At 37.0% G+C, this 19,626-nt stretch overlaps 1 non-coding gene across 1 annotated transcript; it reads left to right on the forward strand.

The window, feature by feature from the left end:
• Nucleotides 1–17,274: 17,274 nt before the first annotated feature.
• Nucleotides 17,275–17,381, forward strand: LOC137965195 (small nucleolar RNA R71). The gene has a single exon (XR_011116025.1). It is a non-coding gene; the product is annotated as a small nucleolar RNA R71 (small nucleolar RNA).
• Nucleotides 17,382–19,626: the final 2,245 nt, after the last annotated feature.

Below are 19,626 nucleotides of genomic sequence, written 5' to 3' on the forward strand. Positions count from 1 at the left end.
GTCTGCTTTTTGTAGATGGGCAAAATAATGGCTTGTTTGACTCGGGTAAATATCCCACCGCACGTTCAGCTGAGAATTTAATGAACGTTTGTTATTCTCTTCAAAAGCTTTGGATCCATAGGTGATTTGCATCTTTAACATGTTTAAAACAGGCATATCAATTTTTAAAGCATGTGTGGAGGAAATCTCTATCCTATGAATTTGCAAGCTGTTGGTGTTGAACTAGTGGAATTTCCCAAACTTGGACAACAAAACTTTTGAGTTCATTTGTGGTGTGTGAGAAAATTTTCTTTACTTACATTTGTTATTTTTTTAAATTTTTTCCGTACTTGAACTCGAAAATTTTCTTTTTGTTGTGATCTATTTGCCTTTTAGGTTTACGGGAAGAAGGGAGAGCGAAAACTCAAAGTTTTGTTTTAAGAAAAAAAAGTAGATGTAGAATGGAAATGCACAATGCACAAATGTAGAGAGAGATAATTCCAAAGATTTTTTGTTATTTTTAGGGATTGTAAGCTCTTCTTAGATTTTATATATACGGTTTTGAAATTGTCGGGAAAAAGGGGGAGGCAGGGATTTTTAACTGAGTCTTGACTCCCAACCCATAAGTCATTTATGAGGGTAATATAGCCCGTTACGCATGATAAAACACTTTACAATCATCCATGATCATTGGGTCAGCTTTTTGTAGATGGGCAAAATAATGGCTTGTTTGACTCGGGTAAATATCCCACCGCACGTTCACTTGAGAATTTAATGAGTGTTTGTTATTCTCTTCAAAAGCTTTGGATCCATAGGTGATTTGCATCTTTAACATGTTTAAAACATGTATATCCATTTTTAAAGCATGTGTGGAGGAAATCTCTTTCTTATAAAATTTCAAGCTGTTAGGGTTGAACTAGTGGAATTTCCCAAACTTGGACAATAAAACTTTTGTGTTCATTGGTCGTGTGTGAGTAAATTTTCTTTACATACATTTGTTATTGTTTTAAATTTTTTAACTCCAAAACTTTCATTTTGTTGTGATCTATTTGCCTTTTTGGTTTACGGGATGAAGGGAGAGCGAAAACTCAAAGTTTTGTTTGAAAAAAAAGAGTACATCTAGAATGGAAATGCACAATGCACAAATGTAGACAGAGATAATACCAAAGAGTTTCTGTAATTTTTAGGGATTGTAAGCTCTTCTTAGTTTTTATATATCAGGTTTTGCAATCGTCGGGAAAAAGGGGGAGGTAGGGATTTTTAACTGAGTCTTGGCTCCCAATCCATAAGTCATTTCTTAGGGTAATATAGCCCATTACTCATGATAAATCACTATACAAACATCTATGATCGTTGGGTCTGCTTTTTGTAGATGGGCAAAATAATGGCTTGTTTGACTCGGGTAAATATCCCACCCCACGTTCACTTGACAATTTTATGAGCGTTTGTTATTCTCCTCAAAAGCTTTGGATCCATAGGTGATTTGCATGTTTATCATGTTTCAAACATGCAAATCCATTTTTTAAGCATGTGTGGAGGAAATATCTTTCTTATAAAATTCCAAGCTGTTAGGGTTAAACTAGTGGAATTTCCCAAACGTAGACAACAAAACTTTTGTATTCATTTCTGGTGTGTGAATAATTTTCTTTACTTACATTTGTTATTGTTTTAAATTTTTTTCCATACATGAACTCTAAAATTTTCATTTTGTTGTGATCTATTTGCCTTTTTTGTTGACGGGATGAAGGGAGAGCGAAAACCCAAAGTTTTGATTTATGAAAAAAGTGTACATCTAAAATGAAAATCCACAGTGCACAAATGTAGAGCGAGATAATTCCGAAGAGTTTCTGTAATTTTTAGGTATTCTAAGGTCTTTTTAGTTTTTATATATCAGGTTTTGCAATCGTCGGGAAAAAGGGGGAAGCAGGGATTTTTAACTAAGTGTTGACTCCCAATCCATAAGTCATTTCTTAGGGTAATATAGCCTGTTACGCATGATAAATCACTTTACAATTATCTATGATCGTTGGGTCTGCTTTTTGTAGATGGGCAAAATAATGGCTTGCTTGACTCAGGTAAATATCCCACCGCACGTTCACTTGAGAATTTAATGAGCGTTTGTTATTCTCTTCAAAAGCTTTGGATCCATAGGTGATTTGCATCTTTAACATGTTTAAAATATGCAAATCCATTTTTTAAGCATGTGTGGAGGAAACCTCGTTGTTATCAAATTCCAAGCTGTTACGGTTGAACTAGTGGAATTTCCCAAACTTGGACAACAAAACTTTTGTGTTCATTTGTGGTGTGTGAATAAATTTTCTTTACTTTCATTTGTTATTGTTTTAAATTTTTTTCCGCTCATGAACTCTGAAATTTTCATTTTGTTGTGATCTATTTGCCTTTTTGGTTTACGGGATGAAGGGAGAGCAAAAACTCAAAGTTTTAACTTATGTAAAAAGTGTACATCTAAAATGAAAATGCACAGTGCACAAATGTAGAGCGAGATAATTCCAAAGAGTTTTTGTAATTTTTAGGGAGTCTAAGGTCTTTTTAGTTTTTATATATCAGGTTTTTCAATTTTCGGGAAAAAGGGGGAATCAGGGATTCTTAATTGAGTGTTAACTACCTATCCATAAGTCATTTCTTAGGGTAATATATTCCGTTACGCATGATAAATCACTTTACAATCATCTATGATCATTGGGTCAGCTTTTTGTTGATGTGCAAAATAATGGCTTGTTTGACTCCGGTAAATATGCCACCGCACGTTCACTTGAGAATTTAATTAGCGTTTGTATTCTCTTAAAAAGCTATGGATCAATAGGTGATTTTCCTCTTTAACATGTTTCAAACATGCAAATCCATTTTTAAGCATGTGTGGAGGAAATCTCTTTCTTTTAAAATTCCAAGCTGTTAGGGTTGAACTAGTGGAATTTCCCAAACTTGGACAACAAAACTTTTGTATTCATTTGTGGTGTGTGAATAAATTTTCTTTACTTTCATTTGTTATTGTTTTAAAATTTTTTTCGCTCATGAACTCTAAAATTTTCATTTTGTTGTGATCTATTTGCCTTTTTGGTTTACGGGATGAAGGGAGAGCGAAAACTCAAAGTTTTGATTTATGTAAAAAGTGTACTTCTAAAATGAAAATGTACTGTATACAAAAGTAGAGCGAGATAATTCCAAAGATTTTCAGTAATTTTTAGGGATTCTAAGGTCTTTTTAGTTTTTATATGTCAGGTTTTGCAGTCGTCGGGAAAAAGGGGGCAGCAGTGATTTTTAACTGAGTGTTGACTCCCAATCCATAAGTCATTTTTTAGGGTAATATAGGCCGTTACGCATGATAAATCACTTTACAATCATCTATGACCATTGGGCAGCTTTTTGTAGATGGGCAAAATAATGGCTTGTTTGGCTCGAGTAAATATCCCACCGCACGTTCACTTGAGAATTTAATGAGCGTTTGTTATTCTCTTCAAAATCTTTGGATCCATAGGTGATTTGCATCTTTAACATGTTTAAAACATGCATATCCATTTTTGAACCATTGTGGAGGAAATCTCTTTCTTATAAAATTCCAAGCTGTTAGGGTAGTACTAGTGGAATTTCCTAAATTTGGACAACAAAACTTTTGCGTTCATTTGTGGTGTGTGAAAAAAATTTCTTTACTTACATTTGTTGTTGTTTTAAATTTTTAAACTTCAATATTTTCATTTTGTTGTGATCTGTTTGCCTTTTTGTTTTACTGGATGAAGGCAGAGCGAAAACTCACAGTTTTGTTTTAAGAAAAAAGAGTACATCAAGAAAATAAATGCACAAGGCACAAAGGTAGTGAGAGATAATTCCAAAGAGTTTCCATAATTTTTAGGAATTGTAAGCTCTTTTTAGTTTTTATATATCAGGTTTTGCAATCGTCGGGAAAATGGGGGAGGCATGGATTTTTAACTGAGTTTTGACTCCCAAACCATTAGTCATTTCTTAGGGTAATATAGCCCATTACGCATGTTAAATCACTTTACAATAATCTATGAACGTTGGGTCAGTTTTTTGTAGATGGGCAAAATAATGGCTTGTTTGACTCGGGTAAATATCCCACCGCACGTTCAGTTGAGAATTTAGCGAGCATTTGTTATTTTCTTCAAAAGCATTGGATCAATAAGTGATTTGCATCTTTAACATGTTTCAAACATGCAAATCCATTTTTTAAGCATGTGTGGAGGAAATCTCTTTCTTATAAAATTCCATGCTGTTAGGGTTGAACTAGTGGAATTTCCCAAACTTGGACAACAAAACTTTTGTATTCATTTGTGGTGTGTGAATAAATTTTTTTTACTTACATTTGTTATTGTTTTAAATTTTTTAACTCCAAAACTTTCATTTTGCTGTGATCTATTTGCCTTTTTGGTTTACGGGATGAAGGGAGTGCGAAAACTCAAAGTTTTGTTTCAAGAAAAAAGAGTACATCTAGAATGGAAATGCACAATGCACAAATATGGACAGAGATAATTCCAAAGAGTTTCTGTAATTTTTAGGGATTGTAAGCTCTTCTTAGTTTTTATATATCAGGTTTTGCAATCGTCGGGAAAAAGGGGGAGGCAGGGATTTTTAACTGAGTCTTGACTCCCAATCCATAAGTCATTTCTTTGGGTAATATAGCCCGTTATGCATGATAAATCACTGTACAAACATCTATGATCGTTGGGTATGCTTTTTGTAGATGGGCAAAATAATGGCTAGTTTAACTCGCGTAAATATCCCACCGCACGTTCACTTGACCATTTAATGAGCGTTTGTTATTCTCCTCAAAAGCTTTGGATCCATAGGTGATTTGCATGCTTAACATGTTTCAAACATGCAAATTCATTTTTTAAGCATATGTGGAGGAAATCTCTTTCTTATAAAATTCCAAGCTGTTAGGGTTGAACTAGTGGAATTTCCCAAACGTGGACAACAAAACTTTTGTATTCATTTTTGGTGTGGAATTTCCCAAAAGTGTACATCTAAAATGAAAATGTACTGTATAAAATACTAGAGTGAGATAATTCCAAAGATTTTTAGTAATTTTTACGGATTCTAAGGTCTTTTTAGTTTTTATATATCAGGTTTTGCAATCGTCGGGAAAAAGGGGGAAGCAGTGATTTTTAACTGAGTGTTGACTCCCAATCCATAAGTTATTTCTTAGGGTAATATAGCCTGTTACGCATGATAAATCACTTTACAATCATCTATGACCGTTGGGTCAGCATTTTGTGGATGCGCAAAATAATGGCTAGTTTGACTCGAGTAAATATCCCACCGCACGTTCACTTGAGAATTTAATGAGCGTTTGTTATTCTCTTCAAAATCTTTGGATCCATAGGTGATTTGCATCTTTAACATGTTTAAAACATGCATATCCATTTTTGAACCATTGTGGAGGAAATCTCTTTCTTATAAAATTCCAAGCTGTTAGGGTTGTACTAGTGGAATTTCCAAAATTTGGACAACAAAACTTTTGTGTTCATTTGTGGTGTGTGAAAAAAAAATTTTACTTACATTTGTTGTTGTTTTAAATTTTTAAACTCCAATATTTTCATTTTGTTGTGATCTGTTTGCCTTTTTGATTTACTGGATAAAGGAAGAGCGAAAACCCAAAGTTTTGTTTTAAGAAATAAGAGTACATCAAGAAAATAAATGCACAAGGCACAAATGTAGTGAGAGATAATTCCAAAGAGTTCTATAATTTTTAGGTATTGTAAGCTCTTTTTAGTTTTTTTATATCAGGTTTTGCAATCGTCTGGAAAATGGGGGGGGCATGGATTTTTAACTGAGTCTTGACTCCCAATCCATAAGTCATTTCTTAGGGTAATAAAGCCCGTTACGCATGATAAATCACTATACAATCATCTATGATAGTTGGGTCAAATTTTTGTAGATGGGCAAAATAATGGCTTGTTTGACTTGGGTAAATATCCCACCGCACGTTCACTTGAGAATTTAATGAGCGTTTGTTATTCTCTTCAAAAGCATTGGAACCATAAGTGATTTGCATCTTTAACATGTTTCAAATATGCAAATCCATTTTTTAAGCATGTGTGGAGGAAATCTCTTTCTTATAAAATTCCAAGTAGTAAGGGTTGAAATAGTGGAATTTTCTGAACTTGAACAACAAAACTGTTGTATTCATTTGTGGTGTGTGAATAAATTTTCTTTACTTACAATGGTTATTGTTTTAAATTATTTTCCGTACATGAACTCTAAAATTTTCATTTTGTTGTGATCTATTTGCCTTTTTGGTTGACGAGATGAAGGGAGAACAAAAACTCAAAGTTTTGATTTATGAAAAAAGCGTACATCTAAAATGAAAATGCATAGTGCACAAATATAGAGCGAGATAATTCCAAAGAGTTTCTGTAATTTTTAGGGATTTTAAGGTCTTTCTAGTTTTTATATATCAGGTTTTGCAATCATCGGGAAAAAGCGGGAAGCAGGGATTTTTTACTGAGTGTTGACTCCCACTCGATAAGTCATTTCTTAGGGTAATATAGCCCGTTACGCATGATAAATCACTTTACAATCATATATGATCGTTGGGTCAGCTTTTTGTAGATCGACAAAATAATGGCTTGTTTGACTCGGGTAAATATCCACCGCACGTTCACTTGAGAATTTAATAAGCATTTGTTATTCTTTTCAAAAGCTTTGGATCCATAGGTGATTTGCATCTTTAACATGTTTCAAACATTCAAATCCATTTTTTAAGCATGTGTGGAGGAAATCTCTTTCTTATAAAATTCCAAGCTGTTAAGGTTGAACTAGTGGAATTTCCCAAACTTGGACAACAAAACTTTTGTATTCATTTCTGGGGTGTGAATAAATTTTCTTTACTTACATTCGTTATTGTTTTAAATTTTTTTCCGTACATGAACTCTGAAATTTTCATTTTGTTGTGATCTATTTGCCTTTTTGGTTTACGGGATGAAGGGAGAGCGAAAACTCAAAGTTTTGATTTATGAAAGGATTGTACATCTGAAATGAAAATGCACAGTGTACAAAAGTAGAGCGAGATAATTCCAAAGAGTTTCTGTAATTTTAAGGGATTCTATGGTCTTTTTAGTTTTTATATATCAGGTTTTGCAATCGTCGGGAATAAGAGGAAGCAGTGATTTTTAACTGAGTGTTGATTCCCAATCCATAAATCATTTCTTAGGGTAATATAGATCGTTACGCTTGATAAATCACTTTACAATCATCTATGATCGTTGGGTCATCTTTTTGAAGATGGGCAAAATAATGGCTTGTTTGACTCGAATAAATATCCCGCCGCATGTTCACTTGAGAATTTAGTGAGCATTTGTTATTCTCTTCAAAAGCTTTGGCTCCATAGGTGATTTGCATCTTTAACATGTTTCAAACATGTATATCCATTTTTAAAGCATGTGTGGAGGAAATCTCTTTCTTATAAAATTCCAAGCTGCTAGTTTTTATTAGTGGAATTTCCCAAACTTGGACAACAAAACTTTTGTGTTCATTTGTGGTGTGTGAATAAATTTTCTTTACTTACATTTTTTATTGTTTTAAATTTTTTAACACCAAAATTTTCATTTTGTTGTGGTCTATTTGCCTTTTTGGTTTACGAGATAAACGGAGAGCGAAAACTCAAAATTTTGTTTTAAGAAAAAAAAGTACATCTAGGATGGAAATGCACAATGCACAAATGCAGAGAGAGATAATTCCAAAGAGTTTCTGTAATTTTTAGGGATTGTAAGATCTTCTTAGTTTTTATTTATCAGGTTTTGTAATCGACGGGAAAAAGGGGGCGGCAGGGATTTTTAACTAAGTCTTGACTCCAAATCTATAAGTCATTTTTTAGGTTAATATAGCCCGGTACGCATGATAAATCACTTCACAATCATCAATGATCGTTGGGTCAGCTTTTTTTTTATGGGCAAAATAATGGCTTGTTTGACTCGAGTAAATATCCCACCGCATTCACTTGAGAATTTAATGAGCGTTTGTTATTCTCTTCAAAAGCTTTGGATCCATAGGTGATTTGCATCTTTAATATGTTTAAAACATACATATCCATTTTTAAAGCATGTGTGGAGGAAATCTCTTTCTTATAAAATTCCAAGCAGTTAGGGTTGAACTAGTGGAATTTCCCAAACTTGGACAACAAAACTTTTGTATTCATATGTGGTGTGTGAATAAATTTTCTTTACTTACATTTGTTATTGTTTTAAATTTTTTTCAGTACATGAATTCTAAAATTTTCATTTTGTTGTGACCTATTTGCCTTTTTGGTTTACGGGATGAAGGGAGAGCGAAAACACAAATTTTTGATATATGAAAAAAGTGTACTTCTAAAATGAAAATGCACAGTGCACAAATGTAGAGTGCGATAATTCCAAAGAGTTTCTGTAATTTTTTGGGATTCTAAGGTCTTTTTTGTTTTTATATATCAAGTTTTGCAATCGTCAGGAAAAAGGGGGAAGCAGGGATTTTTAACTGAGTGTTCACTCCCAATCCATAAGTCATTTCTTAGGGTAATATAGCCCGTTATGCATGATAAATTACTTTACAATCATCTATGATCGTTGGGTCTGCTTTTTGTAGATGGGCAAAATAATGGCTTGTTAGACTCGGGTAAATATCCCACCTCACATTGACTTGAGAATTTAATGAGCGTTTGTTATTCCCACGAAAAGCTTTGGATCCATAGGTGATTTGCATCTTTAACATGTTTCAAACATGCAAATCCTTTTTTTAAGCATGTGTGGAGGAAATCTCTTTCTTATAAAATTCCAAGCTGTTAGGGTTGAACTAGTGGAATTTCCCAAACTTGGACAACAAAACTTTTGTATTCATTTTTGGAGTGTGAATAAATTTTCTTTACTTATATTTTTTATTATTTTAAATTTTTTTCCGTACATGAACTCTTAAATTTTCATTTTGTTGTGATCTATTTGCCTTTTTGGTTTACGGGATGAAGGGAGAGCGAAAACTCAAAGTTTTGATTGATGTAAAAAGTGTACAGCTAAAATGAAAATACACAGTGCACAAATGTAGAGCGAGATAATTCGAAAGAGTTTCTGTAATTTTTAAGGATTCTAAGGTCTTTTTAGTTTTTATATATCAGGTTTTGCAATCATCGGGAAAAAGGGGGAAGCAGGGATTTTTAACTGAGTGTTGACCCCCAATCCATATGTCATTTCTTAGGGTAATATAGCTTGTTACGCATGATAAATCACTTTACAATCATCTATGATCGTTGGGTCAGGTTTTTGTAGATGGGCAAAATAATGGCTTGTTTGACTCGGGTAAATATCCCACTACACGTTCACTTGAGAATTTAATGAGCGTTTGTTATTCTCCTCAAAAGCTTTGGATCCATAGGTGATTCGCATCTTTAACATGTTTTAAACATGCAAATCCATTTTTATGCATGTGTGGAGGAAATCTCTATCTTATAAAATTCCAAGTTGTTAGGGTTGACCAAGTGGAATTTCCCAAACTTGGACAACAAAACTTTTTTAACGGGAAGCGAGGGTCATATCCACAGGGAGGACTGAATTTTGTGTATTCCTAAATCAACTAGCCTAACCAAATATGATGAATTAATATGAACTAAACACTAATTATATCCTAAATTATCAACAAATCATCTGGTTAAATGCTTGCACAATAGGAAACGTCAACTCTGGATTTTATGGTGATTCGTGCCTCTCTCGAGCGCCACGTAACCACAAATCCAATTTCTCAATCCTTGCGTCTATCCCCTCTCGGGCGCATAGAGTGAAAGATAGAAATCAGATTAAAATACCAAAATCCAACCTCAATTATAATCCTACACTAATTAGTTAATTTAATCAAATATCCAGAAAACAAATATTCAATAAACATTAATTATCAAATCAGATTCAATTAACATTCAAAACCTAAGTTCAAACTATATAAAAACTAAATTCAATAATGACGAATTACTCCCCTTCTTCGTCCTCTCGCTCGGGCAGCAACTCGTTCGCACGGGTGCTGCAATTTCCCGAAATCAATGGCTTCGGGTTGGCAAGAGTGAGTGGCCGGAGGTAGAGACGATGCCGGCGACGACGGTTAGAAGCCGACGGACGGAGGTAACGTCCGGCGAAGAGTGAAACAGAGCTGACATTCTCTAACCGGCTCTCTCGAGTCTCGGTTGGAGTCGGTATGGCTCCGGGACTTGTCGGAATATGTGATAGATGCCAGAGGATGGTCGGAAAGCGGGATTGGCACCCGAGAAGCCCTCTCAGATCACGTCTCGGCCTGGCGAGCGACGACTGTCGAACTCTCCTTGATGGAGACTCTCTCGAGCTCTCCTCGGGTTTGTTCTCGGTTGCTGGACGGCGGTGGACGATGGTGGACGACGGTGGCGCGACAAAAGGTATTGACCCAGCGAATGACGGTGGGGAACTCCTCTCGGGTCCTCCCCTATTTCTGGTCAAAAACATCTGTTTTGGTCTCCGTTTCTGTTTTCTCTTCACGCTGCCTTCAACCCCCTTCGTTATATGCTTCCCTTTGCTTTAAATATGATTTTTCTTATTTTAAAACGATTTGCCCTAGAAATTACCTCCATTTCACTAAGGGCATTTTGGTAAATATCTTCTTCTCCACCCAAATTCTCCTGAAATTCCATAATTGAATCTATAAAAAGTATTTCAGGAAGAAATAAAACTAAAAAATAATGAAATATAATTCAGGAGAGAGAAATATGCAATATCGACAGTGATTAATGCCAAATTCAATAAATGCTCATTTCATTTGAAAACCGATAAGTAACCACCTATAACACAATTATAAAGATTATTCTATTATAATTAACCTAGTTCTCATGTCAGAATATGGCATCTATCACACCCCCAAACCTAAATCTTTGCTAGTCCCTAGCAAAACAACAATCGAACCAAAATTAAGCCTAGGAAAACAAAATGCCACTTTCGTAGGGAGCACGATTGCATTTAGCGCATGCAACAAGTCGTTAAACCCCTACTCTGTAGTAGTGGATGAGTTATGTCTCATGAGGGTTTGCATGGAATTTTCCCACAAAATTCATCTAAATCAATAATATAAAAAGAAAAACTGAAGAAAATTTACTCCTCATTAGCATATGACTAACACTTAGTATCGTAAAATATCTGAAAATCATATGAGATCTTGCGAAATATTAAAACTTGTGTAAAATATAGCCTATTATCAATCCAAATACACTCATTGTTACTCCACCTGAACCAATGTGACCCATAAGCTATTACTTCAACAAAACAAAGAGGCAGCAAATAACAATAAAATCCTGGTCACATCACAATTAAGAGAAAATAGTAAAGTAAGTCTGTTGTTTTACAATCTCACAAAAGAAATATACAAATTTCAATCTTGACTTGCAACTTCTTTCAAATTACAATTCATCATTAAAGTTAAAGAAACATCATTGCTTCCAGATTTAAAACCATTTTACGCTATTACCAGTGCAAATTTGCTATTACCAACGTAATTTTTGTTTCACTGAATACTTTTGGTATTACCACCATTTTGTATTCGTCTTCACTGCACATGCACTTATTTTTAAGTAATCGACTGTTCCGGTGCATGTCCCTGGGTTTGCCCAGGCTGTTTCTGAAGTTATCTGTCTTTTGCAAGCAAGAGCATTTCCATTTGCATTCATACATTACAACAAGGAATTTCACTGAGGTATAAAAAGGAATGAGTTCAAACAGGCATACAAGACTATTCAGACTAACATAGATCAACACTAGATTTACATGTTCTCTTTTGAAACTAAGTTCCAAGTCTAATGCAATAGTAAGTTATCCCACTGAATTCTCATGGATCACAACAAATGATATCAGATTTCTAATAGGCATATTCTACACAGTTTTACGATCATTTTCGAAACACATTTGAGCAACTTATTTTAACTCTACTAATGTTAACCACATACTAAGAGGAGTAATTTGAAAACCACGAACAAAAATCGAAAGAAAATTATTGCTAAGACATAAAAGAGTCATTGCCCCCCAAACCTAAACCTAACATTGTCCTCAATGGGGAAAAGTTAAAACACTATAACGACTACAAAAAAAAAAAAGAATAATAAAGACCCCCAGGAATGATACATAGTCTCCCTCGAAGAAGATTTACTCGTATCAGCCGTACCCGTAGGTAATCATCCGTAGATGAAACCGCTATCCCACATCACACTTTGAAGAAATCTCCGTGTGACTGGCCATTGAAGGCAGCAGGAATCACGCGCTAAACACAAGTCCTTAAGTTACTCACCATAAGGTTTTCATTCAATACTTCAAGATCGAACTGGTCTATCCCAGAACGGTTGTTTGAGTACAGACCTCTCAAACTAGGGACCAAAAGTCTGGTCATCGACTACTGGAACCATTTATGCTCTCAGCCAGCAAGAGAGTATGAATAAACCAAAAAAATAAAATAAAAATAAAAATGTAATGTACAAAGGGATAGAAACGTGGGGATTGCCCACAATGTGCTAAGTTTAGAGTCGTAAGCAAGACTCTGACGCATTCAAGATGAATTGACAGGTTCCTACAAGAAAATCACCATCACCTCCTCCAGTGTGGGGACATTCTCAAGATATGGTTTGAGCCTCTGACCGTTAACTTTGAAGATCGACCCGTCTCCGTGATTGCAGATCTCAATAGCGCCATGAGGAAACACCTGTGTAACTTCAAATGGACCGGACCACCTGGATCTTAGCTTCCCTGGAAACAAATGCAATCGTGAGTTATAAAGTAAAACATTCTGCCCAACAGTAAAAGACTTGTGAAAAATAGATTTATCATGTAAAAGCTTTGTTCGCTTTTATACAATTTGGCATTCTCATAAGCATCATGACGTATCTGCTCCAACGCATTCTATTGCAACTTTCTCTCCTCGCCCGCTTGAGTTAAATCAAAATTTAAAGCCTTAATGGCCCAATAAGCTCTATGCTCAAGCTCAACAGGTAGATGACATGCTTTGCCAAACACTAGGCGAAATGGAGACATCCCAATAGGAGTCTTATAAGCGGTTCGATAGGCCCATAAAGCATCGTCCAATCGAGTGGACCAATCTTTCCTATCAAAGCGAACCGACTTCTCCAAAATCCATTTGATCTCCCTATTAGAGATTTCCACTTGACCACAAGTTTGCGGGTGGTACGGAGTGGACACCCGATGAGTGATGGAATATTTCTTCAATAAGGACTCAAATGCTCTGTTACAAAAATGAGATCCCCCATCACTAATGATCGCTCTCGGGGTACCAAATCGATGAAAGATATTTTATTTTAAAAACTTTACCACCACTTTGTGATCGTTTGTGTTACATGATATAGCTTCAATCCATTTAGAGACATATTCAACAGCAACAAGGATGTATAGATAGCCGAACGAGACAGGAAAAGGACCCATGAAGTCAATACCCCACACATCAAACAATTCAACAATAAGAATGGGGTTAAGAGGCATCATGTTCTTCCTAGACAAACAACCTGTTCGTTGGCATTTATCACACACCTAACAAAAATCATGGGCATCTCTAAATAATGAAGGCCAATAGAAACCACATTGCAAGACTTTAGCCGCTGTCTTTCTAGCACCAAAATGTCCACCACATGTGTGGGAATGACAAAATTCAAGAATGTTGGCAAAGTCTTGCTCAAGTACACAACGCCTAATGACTTGGTCAGAACACACCTTGAACAAATAAGGGTCATCCCAAAAAAAATGTTTGACTTGGGAAAAGAATTTCAACCTATCTTGTTTACTCCAATAATCAGGAATCTTATGAGTTACAAGATAGTTGACTATGTCAGCAAACCAAGGCAACTGGGATACTTGGAGAAGTTGTTCATCAGGGAAGGAATCATTTAAAGGAAGGAATCCTTCCTAAGGTACTACACAGATCCTAGATAGATGATCAACAACAACATTCTCACAACCTTTCTTATCTTGAATCTCAAGGTCAAATTCTTGCAATTGCAAGATCCATCTAATCAAGTGAGGTTTAGTGTCCTTGATGGATAATAAGTACTTCAAAGCAGAATGATCAGTGAACACTATAACCTTTGACCCTAACAGATATGATCTGAATTTGTTCAAGGCAAACACAACTGCTAGCAACTCCTTCTCAGTGGTAGTGTAATTCAATTGAGCATCATGAAGAGTTTGGCTAGCGTATTGAATGACACAGGGCATTTTATCCGTCTTTTGCCCCAAAACAGCCCCCAATGCATAGTCAGAGGCATCACACATCAACTCAAAAGGCAAAGACCAAATAGGGGGTTGGACAATGGGTGCAGTGGACAAACATTTCTTCAGTGTTTCAAAATCATGAATACAAGCATCATCAAAGGCAAAAGCAACATCTTGAGCAAGTAAATTCGTCAAAGGACGAGAAATTTTGCTAAAGTCTTTAATGAAACGCCTATAGAACCCAGCATGGCCAAGGAAAGAATGCACCCCCTTCACAGAAGTAGGTGGTGGCAGATTGGCAATTAGGTCAACCTTGGCTTTGTCCACTTCTACACCCCGCTCAGACACTACATGTCCTAAAACAATTCCTTCTTTCACCATGAAGTGGCATTTTTCCCAATTCAAGACTAAATTGGACTTAATGCAACGGGACAATATGAGTGAAAGATTGTGCAGACATGTATCAAAACTAGAGTCAAACACAGAAAAGTCATCCATAAAGACCTCTAAAAATTCACCAATCATGTCAAAAAAGATACTCATCATGCACCGTTGGAAAGTGGCGGGCACATTGCATAAACCAAAAGGCATGCGTCTGTAAGCATAGGTGCCAAACGGACACGTGAATGTGGTCTTTTCATGGTCTTCTGGAGCAATGGGAATTTGATTGTAGCCGGAGTATCCATCTAAGAAGCAATAAAAATTGTGGCTGGCCAATCGCTCTAGTACCTGATCAATGAAAGGTAGTGGGAAGTGATCCTTCCTAGTGGCGGAATTAAGTTTTCTATAGTCAATGCAGACACGCCACTTGGTGGTAGTTCTTGTGGGAATCAATTCACCACTCTCATTTTTCATTATCGTTATCCCCCCTTTCTTAGGGACAACTGGAATTGGACTCACCCAGGTGCTATCGGAAATAGGGTAAATGATTCCTATCACAAGCAACCTGATGACTTCTTCTCTCACAACCTCCAGCATATGGGGATTTAACCTACGTTGCATCTCACGTGAGGCTTTAGTCCCCTCCTCAAAATGAATACGATGCATGCATATGGAGGGGCTAATCCCTTTTAAGGCATCAAGAGTCCACCCCAATGCCTCTCTGTGTGCTTGTAAAACTTCAGTCAATTGTTCCTCCTGCTCAGTACTCAAATAAGAGGAAATAATGACTGGTAATGAGTTCATGGGTCCCAAGAACGCATACTTCAATGTGGGAGGAAGTGGCTTAAGGTCTAGCTTGGAAGTTTCAAGAGGTTTGTCCAAGTCAAGAGGAAGATCCTGTGGATGTTCAGTTGTGATAACCTCATAAGCTTCCACCAACAGAGGTACAGAATTGAGTAAAGAATTAAGCTCTCGAAAATATGTTTCCTCATCAAAATAGTCCATGTCTAAAGATGTTATGCAAGACTCAAAAGATTCAAGAGTGGATTCGTTATCAAGCATAACAGTTTCTATATTAAATGCAGGACTCAGATCATCAGACTCAAGTGGGTGGTGCCCGGCATTAAATACATTCAATGAGACCTTAAAATTTCCAAAAGACAACTCCAACTCACCACTTTTACAATGAATGATAGCATTAGATGTGGCTAAGAAGGGACGTCCTAGGATGACAGGAATTTGGTTGGTCACATTGACTACTGATTCTGTATCAAGAACAATGAAATCAACCGGGAACAGAAATTTGTCCACTTTTATCAAAACATCTTCAACTATTCCTCGTGGTATCTTGACAGAACGGTCAGCTAGTTGAAGTGTGATGGGAGTAGGCTTCAATTCCCCCAAACCTAATTGCTGGCACACAAAGAAAGGAAGCAAATTCACACTTGCCCCTAAGTCAAGAAGAGCTCTATGGATGGTATGTTCACCAATGACACATGAAATTGTGGGACATCTAGGATCTTTAACTTTAGGAGGAGTGTTATGCTTCAGAATTGAGCTTACATTCTCAATAAGAAAGACCTTTTTGTTAACATGTTGTTTTCTCTTCTGTGTACAAAGGTCTTTCAAAAATCGGGCATAGGCAGGCACTTGCCTAATAGCATCAAGAAGTGGAATGTTAATGTGAACCTTACTAAACAGTTCCAACGTTTCATGCATGCTATCTCCTTTCCTAGGTGGGCCCGATAACCTCTGCAGATAAGGAGCTAATGGGACTTGGTTAGATATCTGCTTTGTTGTTGGTGGAGAACTTGGAGGTTCTTCACTCAATGATGTGTCCCCATTGTCATCCTTTGACTCCTTAGACTTAGTGGTCTCTACCCCATTGTTCAACTCACGACCACTCCTAAGGGTGGTTATGGCTTTGGCTTGCTCATGGTGGGGTTTGGAACTCAACTCACTCTCATGTGTGCTTTTGGGGTTAGGAATGGTTTGACTCGGGAGTCTATTTTGTGCTTGTTCACTCATGTGGCTGGCCAACTGACTCACTTGTATTTCAAGTTTAGCAATGGAGGACTGTGTATTCTGCATGAATAATTGAAGTGTATCCTCAAGTGAAGGTTTTTGTGGAATCAATGGTTGTTGAGTGAAGTGTGGGTGCGGAGCTTGGGGTTGAGTAAAACCTGGAGGACCCCCAACCTGTGGGCCCTTGGACCATGAGAAATTTGGGTGCCTAGCCTAACCCGGATTATATGTTTCTGAAAAAGGATCATTCCGGTTCGGTCTATGAAAATTCTGGACTACATTCAAGTCCTCAATGAGCTCTGGGTAGGATGAACTAGATGGACACATTTGTGTGGGATGAGATGAACCAGAGCATATGGCACAGACAGTAGATGGGTTAGGAGAAGGTGAACTCTTGGACACCATAAGGGCATCAATTTTTCTAGTCAACCCTTCAATCTTGGCCATGAGCATGGGTGTTTCACTAACCTCGTAAAGACCCCCTATTTTGGCTTCGTGGGATCTCCTATCAACATTAAATGATGAACCGCACTGTTGATCACTCAACGTTTCAAAGAAGTCCCACGCCTCACTAGCACTCTTACCCATCAAACTCCCACCACTCGTTGCATCTACCATGGATCTAACCTGAGGTGTAAGACCTTGATAAAAGTATTGCACTAAATGCCATTTCTCAAACCCATGATGCGGACACCTACGGATCAAATCCTTCCATTACTCCCAAGCCTCATAAAAGTGTTCACCCTCCTGCTGCATAAAGTTGGAGATTTCTCTCCTGAGGGCTGTAGTTCTCTGAATGGGAAAGTACTTGGACAAAAATTTCATGACTAATGTGTCCCATGAAGTAATGCTGCCCACCTCTAAGGAATTAAGCCAAGACTTGGCCTTATCCTTAAGTGAAAATGGAAAAAGTCTTAACCGGATAGAGTCATCTGAGAAATTCTGGAATTTAAAAGTTGCACAAATATCTAAGAATTCTTTGATGTAGTAATATGGGTCCTCCTTCTCCAACCCATAGAATGTAGGGAAGAGTTGGATCACACCCGGTTTCAACTCATAACTGGCGGCAGTAGTGGGTGGCAATATAATGCAAGAAGGTGATGTGAAGTGGGATGGGATAGAATAATCCCTCAGGGCTCTACGGTCACCTGCTGCAGGTAACTATAATGGTTCGCCCTGATTGGCCATGGTAGCTCCTAACTTGACTTCGGGTGTTTTCCTACAAATATGTTCTACCTCTTCAACAAAGGGAGCTAATGGTCCACCTAGGGAGTGGCGCCCGTGCATAAAAACACAAAAAGAAACAAAATGAACTATCAAATTAAGCTAACAAACTCACTACTAAAAATATGAACTAACTAGAAGAAATAAAAATAATTCCATAAAAAATACCAAACTAAAATTATGAAAAAAATAAATAAATAAAAATAAAATAAAATAAAATAAATCTAACCTAAGACTGTGGAGAACAAAGAAATACGCTTAATATGTGCCTCCCCGGCAACGGCGCCAAAAACCTGATGTATAATTTAATTACATCGGCTTTAAGACCTCGCAAGTGTACGAATCGTTCATGTAATTTAGCGGGAAGCGAGGGTCATATCCACAGGGAGGACAGAATTTCGTGTATTCTTAAATCAACTAGCCTAACCAAATATGATGAATTAATATGAACTAAACACTAATTATATCCTAAATTATCAAGCAATTATCTGGTTAAATACTTGCACAATAGTAAACGTCAACTCTGGATTTTACGGTGATTCGTGCCTCTCTCGAGCACCACGTAACCACAAATCCGATTTCTCAATCCTTGTGTCTATCCCCTCTCAGGCGCATAGAGTGAAAGATAGAAATCGGATTAAAATACCAAAATCCAACCTCAATTATAATCCTACCCTAATTAGCTAATTTAATCAAATATCCAAAAAAAATATTCAATAAACATTAATTATCAAATCAGATTCAATTAACATTCAAAACCTAAGTTCAAACTATATAAAAACTAAATTCAATAATGATGAATTACTCCCCTTCTTCCTCCTCTCGCTCGGGCAGCAACTCGTTCTCACGGGTGCTGCAATTTCCCGAAATCAATGGCTTCGGGTTGGCAAGAGTGAGTGGCCGGAGGTAGAGACGACGCCGACGACGACGGTTAGAAGCCGACGGATGGAGGTAACGTCCGGCGAAGATCAAAATAGAGCTGACGTTCTCTAACCGGCTCTCTCGAGTCTCGGTTGGAGTCGGTATGGCTCCGGGACTGGTCGAAATATGTGATAGACGCCGGAGGATGGTCGGAAAGCGGGATTGGCACCGGAGAAGCCCTCTCAGATCAATTCTCGGCTTGGCGAGCGACGACTGTTGAACTCACCTCGATGGAGACTCTCTCGAGCTCTCCTCGGGTTTGTTCTCGGTTGCTTGACGCCGGTGGATGATGGTGGACGACAGTGGCACGGCAAAAGGTATTGGCCCGGCGAACGACAGTGGGGAACTCCTCTCTGTTCCTCCCTTGTTTCTGGTCAAAAACCTCTGTTTTGGTCTCCGTTTCTGTTTTCTCTTCACGCTGCCTTCGACTCCTTTTGTTCGACGCATCCCTTTGCTTTAAATATGATTTTTCTTATTTTAAAACGATTTGCCCTAGAAATTACCTCCATTTCACTAAGGGCATTTTGGTAAATATCTTCTTCTCCATCCAAATTCTCCTGAAATTCCATAATTGAATCTATAAAAAGTATTTCAGGAAGAAATAAAACTAAAAAATAATGAAATATAATTTAGGAGAGAGAAATATGCAATATCGATAGTGATTAATGCCAAATTCAATAAATGCTCAATTCGTTTGAAAACCGATAAGTAACCACCTATAACACAATTATAAAGGTTATTCTATTATAATTAACCTAGTTCTCATGTCAGAATATGGCATCTATCATATAGCCCGTTACGCATGATAAATCACTTTACAATCATCTATGATCGTTGGGTCAGCTTTTTGTAGATGGGCAAAATAATGGCTTGTTTGACTCGA

The sequence above is a fragment of the Aristolochia californica genome, unplaced genomic scaffold, assembly GCF_029961685.1.
Source record: "Aristolochia californica isolate CCGP_79_NKW_82.1479 unplaced genomic scaffold, dmAriCali1.0.hap1 SCAF_1, whole genome shotgun sequence".
NCBI classification, from domain to species: Eukaryota; Viridiplantae; Streptophyta; class Magnoliopsida; order Piperales; family Aristolochiaceae; genus Aristolochia; species Aristolochia californica.